This window comes from Trachypithecus francoisi, unplaced genomic scaffold (assembly GCF_009764315.1).
Source record: "Trachypithecus francoisi isolate TF-2019V2 unplaced genomic scaffold, Tfra_2.0 Lachesis_group13, whole genome shotgun sequence".
NCBI lineage: Eukaryota > Metazoa > Chordata > Mammalia > Primates > Cercopithecidae > Trachypithecus > Trachypithecus francoisi.
Window position 1 is genome coordinate 63,733,934 of NW_022681458.1, and position 8,321 is coordinate 63,742,254.

The following is an 8,321-nucleotide window of genomic DNA, read 5'->3' on the forward strand; positions in this document are numbered from 1 at the left end:
CTGCTCTCCTACCATATGAGGACATGGAGTTCCTCCTCTACAGAGGATGCAGGATTTGAAGTGCCTCTTGGGAGCAGAGAGACAGGGCCCTAACCTACTGGTGCCTTGATTTCCCAGCCTTTGGGACTGTGAGAAAGAAATTTATGTTCTTTATAACTTACCCAGTCTTGGGTACTCTGTTATAGAAGCAGAAGGTGGACTAAGACATTGGCATTTTGACTTTTATCATAAGTTTGAGAAGCCATCAAGATGTAACCAGATTTGTGTTACTAAGGGGTGACTTTGGCAGCTGTGGGGAGACTCCAAGTGAGGAAGTAAAGAAGATGAGGAGGGCCCAATCAGGACTCAGGAGAGGATGGGAGAGTAGTGGCAGAAATTCCAACACTGAGTCCTGTATCCTGTGACTGGACACGGTGGGTGAGGCAGGGTTGAGGCTAAATCTCAGGTCTCTGGCATTCCAAGCAACAAATGGTCAAAGGAAATCCAAGATCCATGGCAAAGTCATGATTGTGGTTGAGACATTGCTGAAGGCATTCAAATGGAGACAAACTCTTGGAAATGTAGGTCTGGAGCTCAGGAAAATCTAGGCTGGAGATGTAAATGTTTAATAGACTATGGTAATGATACAGATATATTGATCAGATCCTTTATAGATCATGTAAATTTCACATGTGCCAGTAAATGAAATTTTATATGGTCCTATAGTTATATTTTTAATAATCTGTAACATAATATTAATGGATTATGTCACCTGAATGTGTTATTCGGGATTTTAATGGTCACCTATTTATAGAGAATACCTAAAAGAACAAACACAATAATTACAGGCGTAATTTTTATAAAGTGTGAAAACTGGACATTCTAGTGAATAGAACTTGTAATCCAGTCTTAAGATTTCAACTTCACTGTCACCGCAAGAAAAATAAAAGCTACTTACCCTCCAAACTGGGAGACTTTCTCTTGAAACAAAACTAGTCTTTGGACAAACAGAAATGGAAAGCGTTGTATATCTCTTCTGTGGGCTAGAGATAGTTTCATTCATTATTGGCAAAAGGTAGTAATAAACCTCCACTTGAGAGACGATCATCTAATCTTTTTGTTTTATGAAGGCAGTCTAATAAGTGAGTAAAGTTTCTGATGCCAAGCTGTGGCGCCAGCAAACAGAATGTAAAGACACTGCCCGGATCCTTGGTTTGAAGTACTTAGCTTTCTGGTCCAAAATATTTTACAAGTAGATGCTGACTCTTGAGCCAAAAGGAAAGTACTTTTGTGATGCGTTCAAGTGCTCCCAAGGGATGAGGTTGTAACAACCTAAATAATTAAACTGTAATCCATTTGGAAATAAATTCAATCCAAGGTATATTTTCTCTGCTGGATTTTTTTCTTTTTTAAAACTGTACTTTTTTCATTAACATCAATGCTAACACCTTGATTTTTGTTTTAATTTAAAATGACATTTTCAGGATAACTTGTTTATGATAAAAGGTCAGCATTTCAGTTGACCTATAGTTATAAATATGTTGAATAATAGCAAAATGAAGAAAAAGTAAGAGAACTTAATTCATTACAAGAACTGTTTTTGAGGTTATTGTTGTTGTTTCTAAGAATTTTTGTTATTTTTTTAACAGAAAGGGTTTCAAGTACTTAATATAAAGTTGAATGAGATGCCCTTTAAAGATTATTCCAACCAATTTTCCATCAAGTGTTTGACCACCTGCTCTTTTTCAAATGCATTATAAAAGTAAGTTTACACTCTTAGAGAAGGTTATTCTTTATTCTTAGAGTGTAGGAATTGCTATAACATAAAAAAAAATTATCTCTACGGAAGAACATTTTCAGAAATTGCCTAAACAATATTCTAAACCAAAGAAAGGCCATAAATTTTAAAGTCAAAACCAACATAATTACTATACTCAATGAGAAAAGTATTGTGGCTGGAAATAACAGCAATACAGGAGAGCCGAACATCTAATTTTTCTGTCTCAGTCTTCCTTTATAACAGTGGGAACACCACAAGTATTGCTAAGTGCTGTAACATTTGCATTTTCATTGAGTTACATAAATCTCAGATTTATGACCCAGGAACCTAATTAAAGCAAAAGCTGGTAGGTAAGACTTCTAGAACTTGCTGTTCAAAGGCATCATAAATTGTATGTGTCCAGAAAAACACTTACCCTGGGCTAAGCTGTAATGTGCCACAACCAAGCCCCAAATGTCTTTCTCACAGTCCTGAAGGCTGATAAATCAAGGCACCAGCAGGTTAGGGCCCCGTCTCTGCTTGCAAGAGGCTTACAAGAAAGGTTTATTTTTAGCTCATTTACATGTCCTTTAGGTCGGCTGCAGACCTACCTTGAGTCCTCTTCAATCCAGGCTTAACAAACAGCCCCCAGGAGAGGCAGGGCAAAGAGGCATTGCAGAACCATGCGATGGTTCTTAGAGCTTTTGCTTGTAGGTGGTACAGGTTAGCTCACTCACGTTTTATTGGCCAAAACAAGTCACATGGCCTAGGTGAGGTCAATGATGCATGAAACTATAGTTCTTCCAGTGGGCAAGGCAGTAGATATTTGGGTATAATAATAATTTACTATATAAACTATAGGAAAAGATTAAAAGTACAGTTGAAAATATTTAAATTGACTCCAGTTACATAACTGAGAGATAACCCTTGTTAACATTTTTTGTTCTACTTTAATCAAAGTAGGAGAATAATATTCACACTATCTGCAGTATGGTTTTTCGATCGACAATATATCACTAATGGCTTTTTTGATAAACAAAGAAACTTCAACAATACCATTCTTAATCATTACAAATAAGACGACCACACAGATATACCACAATACATTGAACCATTCTTCTTTTGGGATATTTAGGTTGTACTCGGTATGTTTTGGAACAAAGATATTTATCACAGAAGAGTTTGTAATAGTTATACATTTAGTTTTGATCATTATAAAAATGACCTTTTTCATTCCTTTCAATACTTTTTGTTTTGCTTTATCTGATATTATCTCTTCCCTTTCCACTTGTAAGTGATTAAATAAACTTTGTCCATCCTTCCCATTTAAACTTCACGTGTGTATATATATATATATATATATATTTTTTTTTTTTTTTTTTTTTTTTTTTTTTTTCAGATGGAGTCTCACTCTTTTGCCCAGGCTGGAGTGCAGTGGCGCGATCTCGGCTCACTGCAACCTCCACCTCCCGGGTTCAAGCAATTCTCCTGCCTCAGCCTCCTGAGTAGCTGGGATTACAGGCGCCCGTCACCACACCAAGCTAATTTTTGTATTTTTAGTGGAGATGGGGTTTCACCATGTTGGTCAGGCTGGTCTCGAACCCCTGACCTCTTGATCCACCCACCTCAGCCTCCCAAAGTGTTGGGATTACAGGCATGAGCCACCGCGCCTGGCCCAACTTCCTGTATATTTTATATTATGTGTCCCTCTAGTAATGATCAGGTTGAATTGTTCAAAAAAATCTAATTTTAGTGAAGTATTTCCAATGTCTATTTAACGTTATAACTAATAATTGATCTTACCCCTGCCATACCATTTCGTACTTTCTATTTTTTGGGTTCTTCTTTGTTTCCTTTAATGCTTGATGGCTTTGCTTGGTAATCTGGCTTTTGCAGCATACTGACTTTCATATGGTTTTAATAGCCTTTTATATTTGACAATAATTTGAAAGATATAATTCTCCTTTTAAAGTTCTATTTCCATTTCCCTTTAAACTTCTCTAAATCACGCTGGAACCTACAGTCTGTAAGTGACAGTTAAGAGTAAAATGGGGCTGGGTGTGGTGGCTCATGCCTGTAATCCCAGCATTTGGGAGGATAAGGAAGTAGGATCACTCGAGGCCAGTAGTTCAAGACCAGCCTGGCCAACATGGCGAAACCCCTTTTCTGCTAAAAATACACAAATTAGTTGGGCATGGTGACACACGCCTGTGATCCCGACTATTCAGAAGGCTGAGACACAAGAATCACTTGAATCCGGGAGGTGGAGGTTGCAGTGACCTGAGATCATGCCACTGCACTCCCACCTAGGCGACAGAGCGAGACCCTGTCCCCGCTGCCCCTGCCATAAACAAACAAAACAAGCAGACCTTCATCCTGCCTCCCCGACCCTCTGTATGGCAGATGCATCTGACAGCAATAACTTCAGCACACCCTGAGAGTGACCCTATGGCCTAAGAAGAATGTGTGTCCATAGTCCCAAGCAAAGGAATAAAGGAGTGACCCACCTGGAGTGTCACTCCTTGTCTATGAGGAACATCTGAACCCCCTGCCCATCACTTGGAACGCTGCCACTTTTCCTAGTTGGGACCTACAGGGATCTCAAAATGTGAGGACAAATTGTAAGAAAAGCCACCTCCTTTTCTGCAAGTGAAGATAAGGTTTGTCATAATGAAAACTTGGCTAGATTTTCCTCAATTTGAGATATACAGCTTTCATAAAATTAGGGTTTAGTCCTCTATAGTTTGACATTGTATTATTCTGTTTGAAGCTAGTGTTTGGGTTATTGACAGTTTGTCTTTTTAAATATTTGCATGACTATTTACAGAGAATTTGGAGGAACCTCATTAGAAAATCCTAGAGGCAAGTTTCCTGATTTCAACTGACCAAGGCTCTACTCTCTCTCCACTCTTCTCAGGCCCCTTACTAAGTAAATGAATAAGACAAACGCTCATCCTTGATGTGAGCAACCATCAAATCTGATGGGTGGGAAAAGGGAAAAGAAAGAATGCAAAAGGAATCATATATTTTACTTTGTTTAGCTCTACATCTGAATTTTGTATTTGAAGTAAGTTTTACAGCAAACTAAATATTGTAAAACATTTATTACTCTCACATTGACACAATTTAATGTAATTGTTACCAAAATCATAACAGGATTTTTAATGACTTGGCAATATTGTTTTAAAGTTCATCTGAGCTACTCTGGATGCACTGCCTATGAGTTAACTTTGCTCCACACAGAGCAAAAGAAAGAAAAGAAAGAAAGAAAACAAAGAAAGGAAGGAAGGAAAGAAAGAAAAAAGGTAAGTTCATCTGGAAGAGTAAATGTGTGAGAATAGCAAAAAATATTTTAAAAAATAATGAAAGATACTTTACCCCATCACACATTAAAGCTATTTAACAGCTTCCCTGGTTAATAGTAGTAGTACAGGGCCAGGAAAAGCAGATGGAACAGACAAGAATTCTAGAAACTAGTCTATGCAATGACAAAAGGGTCTTAAAAATATCAGGAAGAATATTATTCAGTGCAAAAAAGATATGAGCTATCAAGGCCATGAAAAGACATGGAAAAACCTCAAATGCATATTAAGTGATCATTTCACCAGTACTAATTTTCCAAGATGTGTCAGTCAGTTTTTGATTCATCACTTGGTTTCTGGCCTTTGCCATCATGTTTTGAAAGAAAGATTAGATAAGGTCATAGCTCATATTCTAGCAGAAAAATAATACTGGGAAATATGGTTCTGATGACTGCTAACAGATACCAATTGTCAGCACAGTGCAAAGACTTTTTGGCAACAATAAGACATAACAAAATATTTTGCACTACTTTGTGACCTTAAATGATGACTCATAAATCCCCAGGTGTGTACAAATTCTTACTAAGGCACTATATGATTTCATCAGTACATGTCCTGTTCTCTGGAGGAATCTGCTGTCAAAACAACCATTTCTGCACTGAGTCGAGGCATTCTGAGGAGTTGGCTAAAGCAGACAAAATGACTTCGGTTAAAAATGTCCTTAAACCAACCCTTGTGTGTTGCTGGTGGGAACAGAAAATGATGTAGGTGCGGTGAAGAACAGTATGGCAAAAAAAAAACTGAAAATAGGCCGGGCACAGTGGCTCACACCTGTAATCCCAGCACTTTGGGAGGCAGAGGTGGGTGGATCACCTGAGGTCTCTAATAAAAATACAAAACATTAGCTGAATGTTGTGGTACTCGCCTGTAATCCCAGCTACTCAGGAGGGTGAGGCAGGAGAATTGCTTGAACCTGGGAGGTAAAGGTTGCAGTGAGCTGAGCTTGTGCCACTGTACTCCAGCCTGGGCAACAGGAGCAAAACTCCATCTCAATAAAAAACTAAAAATAAACTGCCATATGATCCAGCAATTCTACTTTTAGGTATATGCGCTGAAAAAGCTAAAATCATAGGCTAAGATACTGTACAACCATGTCCATAGCAGCATGTAGCCAAAATACGGAAGCAACCCAGTCCATCAATGAATGAATGAATACATTAAAAAAGGGTTATATCCATACAATGGAATATTATTCAGTCTTAAAAAGGAAGGAAATTCTGACACATGTAATGACATAGATGGACCCTGAAGGCATCATTTTAAAGGGAAATAAGTTAGGCACAAAGGAACAAAAAACAAATACTGTATGATTTCACTTATATGAGATAGGAGGTATGCAGAATAGTCAAATGTATAAAGACAAAAGGTAGAATGGTGGTTATCAGCATCTTTGAGGTGGGGGAAATGGGAAGAGTTTGTGTTTAGTGGTTACAGAGTTTCACTTTGAAAGATGGAAAGGTTCTGGAAACGCATGGTGGTGATGGATACCGAACGATGTGAATGCACTTAATGACACAGAAGTGGACACTTCAAAGTGGTTAAAATGATAAATTTTATGCTCTCTCTCTCTAAATATATATATTTTTTACTACAATAAAAAGTTCCTGAATCACCAGCTATTATGACTTCTACAATATGCAGACATTAATTTTATATTATTTTGTGGTCAAGTTTCATCTTCTTTATGAAGTCTTTCCTAACCTATTAGACCGAATTATCACTCCAATCTGTATTACTTCTATACATACACATACATATATTTTTTAACATACCCTGCACTGCATTTATTTGACTTGATTCTGTAAGATCCATGAGGGTTGGGAGTATGTCACTTTTCTCATTATAGTCCAATGTCATGAGTCACAAAAGTCATTCAGGTTGTTTACTGGGCTCATCACTTTAGTTAAGATTTAAATCTTCCATTATATCCATTAAATAACATTGATTGTGCTTGCAGACTGTAGATATCCACCCTCATATTAGTTCTTTTTCTTTTCTTTTCTTTTTTTTTTTTAAGACGGCGTTCTCACTATGTTGCCCAAGCTGCTCTTGAACTCCTGGACTCAGGCAGTCCTCGCACTTTGGCCTCCCAAAGTGCTGGAATTAGAGGTGTGAGCCACTGTACCCAGCCTAGTGCTTTAATTTTACTGTATTTGCTTAAAGATAACCCAAAATAACCCACATGATTTGTAGACTGGAGTTTCCTAGCTGTTCAATAGTGAGCTGGAGAGAAAGACTGTACAAGGTTCAACATCACCAAGATAAAATCTCTCAGTTGTCCTTAAAAAAAGGCCTGCCAGACTGCTAATGGTACTATAGGGGCCTGAGGGACATTAGGAACAGGAAATAGATGCAGTAGCATTAATTCTTTCATAACACCACTGATGGTTTGGCCTGGCCACACAGAATTATGGCACCTGGCACCTGATTTACTAGATACCATCTACTAATTACAACATCTCATGGTCAGGAATCTTAAGCAGAATTTGGAAAAACTGTCATCCTCCAGAATAGCAGTGTTTATGCAGGCCATTACCCACATATCGGGATGTCCAAAATTCTACTTGTGTTGGGCATTCAAGCATGAGTGTTGGTTTCAATTACTGCTCATTCATTATTACATGAGGGAAGGAACAGCTGACATAACTGAGAATCCACTGCCGGGTCCCAGGTTCTGCAGCCTTGTAAACTCACTTAATTGGAGTGTGGTAACCTTGGCACATATCTACTGGTGAGCTGGAGCTGGCGTGCACTAGCTCAGGAGCTCTGTGCATCTCCCCCCAGTTCAGGGCTTCAAAGACGTTCCCCTGAGACCTTGAAATAGACCGTGGTGGGAGTATCTATGCCATGCAAATGCTTCAAATCTGGGCTTTTTGTTTTGTTTTGTTTTTAAGAGTTGATTGTTAAACATTTGCCAGTACACCACCGTGTGTAGTGGTTTTCATTGTAGTGGTTTCTCTTGTAGTGGTTTTCATTTTTATTTTTACACTAAAATATCCCATGGATTGCCTGAGTTTGAAGCCAAACCCAACTCTGCCACTTCCTAGTTATGAAACCTCAGGCAATTTACTGAAGTCTCTCTTTGCTTCAGTTTCCTCATCTATAAAACAGGGATAGTAATAACTCTTCTTCACAAACCCCAAGCTTGGGAAATGTCAGAGCTAATCGTCTACTACATAGGTTCTCAAGGGTAGCATTGGGATCAACATATCACTTGGGAA